The following is a 12,138-nucleotide window of genomic DNA, read 5'->3' on the forward strand; positions in this document are numbered from 1 at the left end:
TCTATGGATTTCGACACTTTGAGGTAGGGAGTTTAAAACGATTTCAATTTAAGAATGCCTGCAAGGTTTATTGAATAACTGCAAATAGATTTAATAGCTGTGAGTAATTGATTGATTATGTAATTATTGAATTGTGGATGAAATTGTGATTGAAATGGTTGAGATCGTGGTTTGGAATTGTTGATTTGTGATATTGATTGATTATGTGGATTGGGAATTGCTTGATGACTAGTTGTTGAGAATTTCTGAATTTTAATGGGTTATGTTGGATTTGTTGCCGTTGAGTTGTTATTTGGTATATTGTAATGTTAATGAACTTGGTTGGTGGTTGATTTGGAATTGGTTTTGAGGGGTTTTGAAGGGTTGGATTTTGAATACTAAATAGATTGTTGAAAAACTGATTTTTGAAATTAAAAGGTGACTTTGGAAGTGAATCAGTTATTCAACGATAATCGAAATGATATAAGAGCAAAGGCTGAGTAAAGTATAATAAAAGTTGTTGTTGGGATTCAATTTTGAGAAGTTTGAATTAATTATAGAACTAGTTATGATTCTTCAAAGTTAAAATGTAAAACTTGATTTTCTGCATTATTTTTAAAGGAAGCCAGAAACTTTGAAAAACTATAACTATTTCTGTGATTATCGGAATTGCATGGGACCAAGTCCGAATTGAGCTTGGGGATATAGGGAACTGGACTGCTGAATTTGAGACTTTTTCACTAAGTTTATGATTTATGGTAAAGTTTTGAATCATGGATGTCAAAATTAGTTTTTCTGCAGAACGTTTAACGCAGCAGCAACTTGATTCCTCTATTGGAAATTTTGTAGTTTGAATTTTGAAATGAAACCAATTTTAAATAAAACTCTATTCCTATTATTTTAATGCTGTAAAATTTCAGAACAATTGGACTTGTAGTTTTAAAGATATAAATTTTTGAAGGATGATGCATTATGCAGAAAAAGCCAGATTCTGTTTCCTTAAATTAGTAACTTTGGGAGTTTATAACTTTTGATCCTGGATAGAAATTGAGATGAAACCAATTGGAGGTGAAAATTAAGTATGTTTAGTATATGTGATTTAAATTTCAGGATTTTCTATGTTTTAATAAGTGAGTTATGGGACTTGGAAGAGGTTGTGTTCAATGATTTGTAAAACAGAATTCTGCAGAAAATTACCTAACTTCCAAGCTACGTAACTCCTTCATTAAAAATGGTATGACCCTGGAACCAATTGAGAAAGAAATTTGGATGAGTTATGTTTAACCACATTAATTTTGAAGGTAGTTGGATTTAATTTGGATTTTATATGAAATTTCAAATGTTGTATGGTGCTGCTGTCTTTTGGATTTAAAATACTGTAGAACAGTCACGGTTTTGCTTATATTCCCGAAGCTAGAGACAACGAAAAATTATGATTTTTGATTTAATAGAAAGTTTAATCCAAGACGGTCGCATGGATTTAAAGTTTGCGTAATTCCGAATTCATTTGATATTTTAAAAACAAAATGGAAATCAGGCTGCCAAGTTGTGTTGGTAATTATTTTGGATATGGAATTTAAGAAATAGATTTTCTATTATCAAATGTTTTTGAGAATATATTGCTGTGGCAAATGCTGAAAGAGGATGATGAACTGTTGAGAAAGAAGGAACCCGTAAGGGTGGATAAGTCCTATTTTTAAAGGAGATTATGTCCAAATTTTTATAAAAAATATAAGGACTTAATCAAAATAAATATTCAAGGCTTATTTAATAATAATAACTCCAATGATTCTTTTAAGAAAAGAATATTTGATCTATGAGATTGTTGGTAGGGGCGTGGGTCTAGTCCCGCTTGCTCAGTGCGAAAACCATTATGCAGGGATGGTGGTTTTGTCCCGCCTGTAGTGAGGACGGTGGTTTTATCCCGCTCACGTATTGATAAATTGTTCAGCAAGGACGGTGGTGTGATCCCGCTTGCATATTATTTTATGTACCCAGTAAGGATGGTGGTTTAATCCCGCTTACTGTGGAGGCAAGGACGGTGGTTTAATCCCGCTTGCGTGTTCCGGGCAAGGATGGTGGTTTAATTCCCGCTTGTCTATGGAACCTACGGATAAGGATGGTGGTCTAATCCCGCTTATCCGAGTCGGGTCTGGCAACATAACCGACGCGTGAGCTCATGGCCAGTAGGACAGGCATGCATCATATGCATCTATGTGACATTGTTTGGGTGTGTATATTGTAATTGGTTTGCCTAAGTGAATAATTCTGTTAAATGCTAATTGCTATACTTGATATAATTGCTCTTGATTGTGTTTGAATCTCATTACTTGTGTTTGTAACTGATTGGCTGGATTGTGGTGAATTGGGTGCTGGTTGAATTGCTTGGGCCTGAGGCCGTGATTGGATTGTGTTTGGGGTTTAGTAAGTATGAAAGATTGAGCTGGTTCAGCATAGACTTAATGAACCTATGCTTGGAACAGATTAGTCATTCATACGGTCTAGGAAAACTTTTAAGATTTTTATAAAGGAAAATATGGGTTTAGAATTTTGGATAATTAACTGATGCTTTATAAGATTTTGGATTTTTGAATGTTATGCGGTTGGTTTTCAAAATAAAAGGTTGACACGGCGAGTAAAGATCACTGCAAATGAAAACAGTTTTTCTTTTAAATACTTTTGAGTGAAATTAACTATTTGCGTTTTATTCTTTACTTTCACGGCATTCTCTACCTCTACTGAGAACATGTGGTTTGGTTCTCACCCCCAAATTTTCCACCCTTTCAGTGACACAGGTTTGAAGACGCAATTTGAAGCTGCGAGCGATTAGTAGGCTTTTTTTATGGTTTTAATTGCTTTCATAGAGTCCCCTCGCTCTTGTCCTTTGAAGTTTTATTTTATCAGAGGGGTAGGTATTGTATCTGGGTTTATATGACTTCCTATGTATAAGAATTACTAATAATAATACTTCTGTGATTATTATTAGTACTTGCAATGTTTATCCTTGATACATGTCTTTAATGAATAAAAAAAAAATTTCGGGCATTTTCTTAAAATTGAAACGCGAACTCGATACAAAGGCTTGATAATTAAGTAGTTAATACTTACGTAATGTTCTTTCTAGTGGAAATACCCTGACTTAAGCAAGGTATTTTGCTGGACGGGACGTTACATTTTTCTCTTATGTATTTTCTACAGTAGAGTTTCTACACCTCATAGATTAAGGTGCGGAGCTCTGCTGTTATTCATGAATTAATGCAAGTACTATTGTTTCTCTTTCAATTCACGCTTACTTCTTCTCCAAGATATACTCTCGTACTTAATTCAGTTAAGTCAGAATGAAGCGGTGACCCGTGACATTCACCTACTATCTTCGTTACTCGCTTAGCCAAGATCCGTGTGCCTGATAACCACAAGTGGTCTACATGATGTTCAACGTAGCCATTGGACGACAGCCAGAGTATAGTCTCTTGGGTCTCTGATCCACAGATTTGACTTGCCTCTCCTGACAATAGAGCATTCGAATGTGTGAGATTAGAACCTTCGTAGTAGAGGCTAGAACCAATTAGCAGCATTCTTGAGATTCGAAAAGTCTAAACCTTGTCTGTGGTATTCCGAGTAGGATCTGGGACAGGATGACTGTGACGAGCTTCAAACTCACGAATGTTGGGCACACTGACAGTGTGCAAAAGGATAGAGAGATCCTATTCCGACACAAGTGAGAACCGACAGATGATTAGCCGTGCGGTAGCTGTGTCTGGTATTTTTCATCATAGACGAGAGATCCGACAGTCGATTAGCTGTACAGAAACCGTACCTGGACCATTTTTACGGAGAGGACAGATGATAGCCATTGACAACGGTGATCCACCAACATACAGCTTGCCATGGAAGGGAGCACGTATGATTGGATGAAGACAATAGGAAAGCAGAGGTTCAGAAGCAACAAAGCATCTCCAAACGCTTGTATGAAATTCCCACCAATGAATTACATAAGTATCTTTATTTTAATTTATGTTTTATTTATCTTTCAATTATCAAAACTCATAACCAATTGAATCCGCCTGACTAAGATTTACAGGATGACCATAGCTTGCTTCAAGCCGGCAATCTCTGTGGAATTGACCCTTACTCGCATAAGGTTTTATTACTTGGACGACCCAGTGCACTTGCTGGTTAGTTGTACCGGAGTTGTGAAAAGTTTGATCATAATTCTGTGCACCAAGTTTTTGGTGCCGTTGCCGGGGGTTGTTCGAGTTTGGACAACTGACGGTTCATCTTGTTGCTTAGATTAGGTAACCTTCTTTCTTATTTCAACCTTTATTTTCTTTTCAAAAAAAAAAAAGTTTTCGAAAAAAATGTTCTTCATAATTTTTAAGAATGAATTCCACCTTAGAGCTCCATGATGATATGTTGAAGCTTGGCTGGCTATTAAGGCATGTCTAATCTTTTGGACTGAAGCTTCTACTTATCATTGCAGCTATTGGAGGAGCCTTTGGATTCTCATTTTTAATTCTGTGCTAAAGCTTGGCTGGCCATTTGGCCATGTCTAATTCTTTTGGACCGAAGCTTTAGACTAACATTGCATGAATCCTGGAATTCTTATTAAAAATTTTGAATTTCTTTATTTTATTTTTCCAAAATAATTTCGAAAAAAATACAAAAAGTTTAATAAAATCATAAAAACCAAAAAAATTTTGTGTTTCTTGTTTGAGTCTTATGTCAAATTTTAAGTTTGGTGTCAACTACATTTTTTTTAATTTAATTTTCTTAAAATTTTTGAAAATTCATGCGTTATGTTCTTCATGATCTTCAAGTTGTTCTTGATGATTTTCTTTGTTGATCTTTACATTTTCTTATTTTGTGTCTTTTCTTGTTTTTCATATGCATTTTCAAATTGTTAGTGTCCCTAGTACAAAAGTTCTTAAGTTTGGTGTCTTGTATGTCTTTCTTTTCTTAAAAATGTTCAAAAAATATGTTCTTGATGTTCATCATAATCTTCAAAGTGTTCTTGGTATTCATCTTGACATTCAAAGTGTTATTGCATGCATTATTTGTTTTTATCTTAAATTTTTATGTTTTGTTTTATTTTGTTGTTTTTTCTCTCCTCATTAAAAATTCAAACGTCAAAAAAATATATTTTCCTTATTCTTCTCATAATTTTCGAAATTTTGAGTTGACTTGGTCAAAAAAATTTTAAAATTTATTTGTTTCTTGTTAGTCAAGCCAAAATTTCAATTTAAAAACTTTATATTTTCAAATCTTTTTCAAAATCAATTCTTTTTCATTTTTTTTATGATTTTTAAATTTCATTCTTAAAATTTTTCAAAATCTTTTTCTTAATTTTATTTCATATTTTTGAAAATTCTTGCTAACAATTAATGTTTTGATTCAAAAATTTTAAGTTTGTTTCTTTCTTGTTAAGAAAGGTTCAATCTTTAAATTCTAGAATCATATCTTTTAGTTTCTTGTTAGTCAAGTCATCAACTTTAATTTTAAAAATCAAATCTTTTTAATTTATTTTTCAATTCTTTTTCAAAATAAATTCAATCATATCTTTTTAAAATTTTAATTTCAAAATCTTTTTCTAACTTCTTATTTTTTCAAATTTTATTTTCAAATCTTTTTAATTAACTACTTGACTTGTTTGTTTTAATTTTAAAAAGTTTACTATTTCTTATCTTTTTCAAAACCACCTAACTACTTTTTCACTCCTAATTTTCGAAAATCACTAACCACTTTTTCAAAAATCTTTTTAATTAACTAATTGTTTTAGTTTTTAATTTTCTTGTATTTCTTTTTTAAATTTTTGAAACTAACTTAATTAATTAAATAAAAATAAAAATATTTTTCTTTTCCTTCTTCTTAAAATTTGAATACTCTCTCTCTCATCTCTTTCTATTTATTTTATTTATTTACTAACATTTTTCTTCTACTCGTGTAATAATTCAAACTCTCTCCCTCTCTCACTGTTCGAATTCTTTTTATTCTCTCTCCACCTCATTCTTCTATTCTTTTTTTCCTCTGACACATAAAGGAATCTCTATACTATGACATAGAGGATTCCTCTTCTCTCTTTGTTCTCTTCTTTTTTATATGAGCAGTAACAGGGATAAAGACATTCTTGTTGAAGCTGATCCTGAACCTGAAAGGACTCTGAAGAGGAAGCTAAGAGAAGCTAAAGCACAACACTCCGGAGAGGACCTTACAGCAAATTTCGAAAAAGAGGCAGACATGGCAGCCGAACCTGAGAACAATGGTGGAGATGCAAGGAAGATGCTTGGTGACTTTACTGCACCAACTTCCAACTTCTATGGAAGAAGCATCTCCATTCCTGCAATTGGAGCAAACAACTTTGAGCTTAAGCCTCAATTAGTTTCTCTAATGCTGTAGAATTACAAGTTTCATGGACTTCCATTGGAAGATCCTCATCAGTTCTTAGCTGAATTCTTGCAAATCTGTGTCACTGTTAAGACCAATGGGGTTGATCCCGAGGTCTACAGACTTATGCTTTACCCCTTTGCTGTAAGAAATAGAGCTAGGATATGGTTGACTCACAACCTAGAAAAAGCCTGAACTCTTGGGAAAAGTTGGTAAATACTTTCTTGGCTAAATTCTTTCCACCTCAAAAGATGAGCAAGCTTAGAGTGGAAGTCCAAACCTTCAGACAGAAGGAAGGTGAATCCCTCTATGAAGCTTGGGAAAGATACAAGCAATTGATCAGAAGGTGTCCTTCTGACATGCTTTCAGAATGGAGCATCTTAGGTATATTCTATTATTGTCTGTCTGAATTGTCCAAGATGTCATTGGACCACTCTACTGGTGGATCTCTTCATCTGAAGAAAACACCTACAGAAGCCCAAGAACTCATTGAAATGGTTGCAAAAAACCAGTTCATGTATATTTCTGAAAGAAATCCTGTGAATAATGGGACGACTTAGAAGAAAGGAGTTCTTGAGATTGATACTCTGAATGCCATATTGGCTTAGAATAAAATATTGACTCAGCAAGTCAATATGATTTCTCAGAATCTGACTAAATGCAAGTTGCATCCGACAGTACTAAAGAAGCCTCCTCTAAAGGAGAAGCTTATGACCCTGAGAATCCTGCAATGGAAGAGGTGAATTACATGGAAGAATCCTATGGAAACACCTATAATCCTTCATGGAAAAATCATCCAAATTTCTCATGGAAGGATCAATAGAAGCCTCAACAAGGCTTCAATAATAATAATGGTGGGAAAATTCGGTTTGGCAATAGCAAATCTTTTCTATCATTATCTCAGCAACAGACAGAGAATTCTAGGCAGAGCCTCTCTGACTTAGCAACCATAGTCTCTGATCTATCTAAGACCACTCTCAGTTTCATGACTGAAACAAGGTCCTCCATCATAAATTTGGAGGCACAAGTGGGTCAGCTGAGTAAAAGAGTTACTAAAATCTCTCATAGTACTCTCCCAAGCAATACAGAAAAGAATCCCAAAAGAGAGTGCAAGGCCATAACTATATCCAAAGTGGCTGAACCTAGAGAAAGTAAAAAGGTAGTGATTTTCAGTGAGGAAGACCTTGCTGGACGTCCACCGACCAATAAAGAGTTCCTGATTGAGGAACCAAAGGAATCTGAGGCTCATATAGAGACCATAGAGATTCCATGGAACTTAATACTGTAGTTCATGAGCTCTGATGAAGATTCTTCCTCTGATGAGGATGAAGATCTTGTTGAAGAGCAAGTTGCTCGGTATCTAGGAGCAATCATGAAGCTGAATGCCAAGTTATTTGGTAATGAGACTTGGGAGGATGAACCTCTATTGCTCATCAATGAACTGAATGCCTTGGTTCAGCAGAAATCACCTCAGAAGAAACTGGATCCCGGAAGGTTCTTAATACCTTGTACCATAGGCACCATGACCTTTGAGAAGGCTCTATGTGACCTAGGGTCAGGTATAAACCTTATGCCACTGTCTGTAATGGAGAAACTAGGGATCTTTGAGGTACAAGCTGCAAGAATCTCACTAGAGATGGCAGACAAATCAACGAAACAAGCTTATGGACTTGTAGAGGATGTCTTAGTGAAGGTTGAAGGCTTTTACATCCCTACTGACTTCATAATCTTAGACACTGGGAAGGATGAGGATGAATATATCATCCTTGGAAGACCTTTCCTAGCCACAGCAAGGGCTGTGATTGATGTGGACAGAAGAGAGTTAATCCTTCAATTAAATGAGGACTACCTTATGTTTAAGGCTCAAGGATTTTCTTCTGTAAACATGGAGAAGAAGCATGAAAAGTTTCATCCAATTCTCTCCATACAGAGCCAAGAAGAGCCCCCACATTTAAACTCTAAGTTTGGTGTTGGGAGGCCACAATCATACTCTGAGTATCTGTGAAGCTCTGTAAGAGCTTACTGTCAAGCTATTGACATTAAAGAAGCGCTTATTGGAAGGCAACCCAATCTTATTTATCTATGTTAATTACTTTTTCATTTCATTTTCCATTGTTAGTTTATGTTTTCCTTAGGTTGATGATCATGTGGAGTCACAAAAATAGCTGCAGAATTAAAAGTGGAATAAAAAACAGCATCAAAAACAGCACACCCTGGAGGACAGGCTTACTGGTGTTTAAATGCCAGTAAGGATAGCTGAATGGGCATTTAACGCCCAGTCTGGCAGTATTCTGGGCATTAAACGCCAGAATTGGCAGACAGACTGGCGTTTAACACCAGAAAAGGGTGTCTGGCTGGCGTTAAACACCAGAAAGGGGCATCAGCCTGGCGTTTAACGCCAGGAAAGGCAGCAGAATGGCGTTTAAATTCCAAAGGCTGTCCAGGGGCGTTTAAACGCTAGAAAGGTGCAGGGACCAGAATTCCTTGACACCTCAGGATCTGTGGACCCCATAGGATCTCCACCTACCCCAACTCTTTTTCTCTCCTTTTAACACCTTTCCATAACACTCTTCCTCAAACCCAACCCCTATTACAAGAAATCCCTCTCCACTCCACTCCTATATAAGTCCCTCATCACTCTTTCATTTTCACACATCATAACCACCTAAAACCCCCTTGGCTGAACCATTCACACACCTCCATCTCCTCCATCTCTTCTTCCTCTACTCCTTTCTTTATTCTTTTGCTCGAGGACGAGCAAACCTTTTAAGTTTAGTGTGGAAAAAAGCTCTGCTTTTTATTTTTCCATAACCATTAATGGCACTTAAAGCCAGAGAAACATCTAGAAAGAGGAAAGGGAAGGCAGTTGCTTCCAACTCCGAGTCATGGGAGATTGAGAGATTCATCTCAAAAGCCTATCACTAGAAAGAGGATGGAGCAAACAAGAGAGCCCGCTCATGGACCTCAACAAGAGCATGAGGAAGTCCCTCATCAAGAAATCCCTGAGATGCCTCAAGGGATGCATTTCTCTCCACACAACTATTGGCAGCAACTCAACACCTCTTTAAGAGAATTGAGTTCCAACATGGAGCAACTGAGACTAGAGCACCAAGAGCACTCCATCATCCTCCATGAAATCAGAGAAGACCAAAGGCCATGAGAGAGGAGCAATAAAGGCAAGGAAGAGACATAGATGAGCTCAAGAACTCCATTGGTTCTTCAAGAGGAAGAATAAGCCACCATCACTAAGGTGGACCCGTTCTTTAATCTCCTTATTTATTTTTTTTTCTATTTTTGGTTTTTATTCTTTATGTTTTGACTATGTTTGTGTCTTCATTACATGATCATTAGTGTTTAGTGTCTATGACTTAAACCTATGAATGTTCCATGAATCTTTCACCTTTCTTAAATGAAAATGTTTTCTGAAAAAGAAAAAGAAGTACATGAATTTTGAATTCTATCTTGAAAATATTTTAATTATTTTGATGTGGTGGCAATACTTTTTGTTTTCTGAATGAATGCTTGAACAGTACATATTTTTTATAGTGGAGTTTATGAATGTTAAAATGGTTGGCTCTTGAAAGAATAATGAAAATAGAGCAATGTTATTGATAATCTGAAAAATCATAAAATTGATTCTTGAAGTAAGAAAAAGTAGTGAAAAACACAAAGTTTGCAAAAAAAAATGGCGAAAAATAAAGAAAAAGAAAGAGAAAGAAAAAGCAAGCAGAAAAAACCAATAGCTCTTTAAACCAAAAGGCTAAAGAAAAAAGCCAATAACCCTTTAAACTAAAAGGCAAGGGTAAAAAGGATCCAAGTCTTTGAGCATTAATGGATAGGAGGGCCCAAAGGAATAAAATCCTGGCCTAAGCGGCTAAATCAAGTTGTCCCTAACCATGTGCTTGTGTCATGAAGGTCCAAGTGAAAAGCTTGAGAATGAGTGGTAAAAGTCGTGATCCAAAATGCTGTTATGTGTCCGTGGCATTTATGTATCCGGTGGTAATACTGGAAAACAAAATGCTAAGGGTCACGACCAAGACTCATAAAGTAGCTGTGTTCAAGAATCAACATACTAAACTAGGAGAATCAATAACACTATCTGAATTCTGAGTTCCTATGGATGCCAATCATTCTGAACTTCAAAGGATAAAGTGAGATGCCAAAACTATTCAGAAGCAAAAAGCTACTAGTCCCGCTCATCTAATTGGAACTAAGCTCCATTGATATTTTGAAATTTATTGTATTTTCTCTTCTTTTATCCTATTTTTTTTAGCTGCTTAGGGACAAGCAACAATTTAAGTTTGGTGTTGTGATGAGAGGATAATTTATACGCTTTTTGGCATTGTTTTCATATAGTTTTTAGTATGTTTTAGTTACTTTTTATTATATTTTTATTAGTTTTTATGCAAAAATCACATTTCTTGACTTTACTATGAGTTTGTGTATTTTTCTGTAATTTTAGATATTTTCTGGCTGAAATTGAGGGACTTGAGCAAAAGTCTGATTTAGAGGCTGAGAAAGGACTACAGATGCTGTTAGATTCTGACCCTTCTGCACTCGAAGTGGATTTTATGGAGCTAAAGAGGCCCAATTGGTGCGCTCTCAAATTCGTTGGAAATTAGACATCTTGGGCTTTCCAAAAATGTATAATAGTCCATACTTTGCCTGAGATTTGATGGCCCAAACTGGCGTTTAAACACCAGCCAAAGACCCTTTTCTGGCGTAAAACGCCGGAACTGGTACCAGAACTGGAGTTAAACGCCCGAACTGGCATCCAAGCTGGTGTTTAACTCTAGAAAAGGCCTATTCACATGTAAAGCCCAAGCACACACCAAGGGGGTCCCAGAAGTGGATTTCTGCACTATCTGCACTTAGTTACTTATTTTCTGTAATCCTTAGTAACTAGTTTAGTATAAATAGCACTTTTTACTATTGTATTTGAGGATTACACCATTTTTCACATTTGGAGGCTGGCAACATGGCCATGCCAAGACATTTTTCTCTTATGTATTTTCTATGGTGGAGTTTCTACACCTCATAGATAAAGGTGCGGAGCTCTGCTGTTATTCATGAATTAATGCAAGTACTATTGTTTCTCTTTCAATTCACGCTTACTTTTTCTCCAAGATATACTCTTGTACTTAATTCAGTTAAGTCAAAATGATGGGGTGACCCGTGACAATCACCCACTATCTTCGTTACTCGCTTAGCCAAGATCCGCGTGCCTGACAACCACAAGCGGTCTACATGATGTTCAACGTAGTCATTGGACAACAGCCGGAGTATAGTCTCTTGGGTCTCTGATCCATGGATTTGACTTGCCTCTCCTGACAACAGAGCATTCGAATCCGTGAGATTAGAACCTTCGTGGTAGAGGCTAGAACCAATTGGTAGCATTCCTGAGATTTGGAAAGTCTAAACCTTGTCTGTGGTATTCCGAGTAGGATCTGGGACGGGATGACTGTGACGAGCTTTAAACTCACGAATGCTGGGCGCAATGACAGTGTGCAAAAGGATAGAGAGATCCTATTCCGACACAAGTGAGAACCGACAGATGATTAGCCGTACGGTAGCTGTGCCTGGTATTTTTCATCCGAGACGAAAGATCCGATAGTTGATTAGCCGTACAGAAACCGTACCTGGACCATTTTCACTGAGAGAATGGATTGTTGCCATTGACAACGGTGATCCACCAACATACAGCTTGCCATGGAAGGGAGCATGCATGATTGGATGAAGATAATAGGAAAGCAGAGGTTCAGAAGCAACAAAGCATCT

The 12,138-nt window shown here is 36.3% G+C and overlaps 1 non-coding gene across 1 annotated transcript; it reads right to left on the bottom strand.

Moving 5' to 3' along the window:
• Window positions 1–6,617: 6,617 nt before the first annotated feature.
• On the bottom strand, window positions 6,618–6,725 carry LOC112745842 (small nucleolar RNA R71). The gene has a single exon (XR_003173750.1). It is a non-coding gene; the product is annotated as a small nucleolar RNA R71 (small nucleolar RNA).
• Window positions 6,726–12,138: the final 5,413 nt, after the last annotated feature.

Source organism: Arachis hypogaea, chromosome 14 (assembly GCF_003086295.3).
Source record: "Arachis hypogaea cultivar Tifrunner chromosome 14, arahy.Tifrunner.gnm2.J5K5, whole genome shotgun sequence".
Classification (NCBI taxonomy): domain Eukaryota; kingdom Viridiplantae; phylum Streptophyta; class Magnoliopsida; order Fabales; family Fabaceae; genus Arachis; species Arachis hypogaea.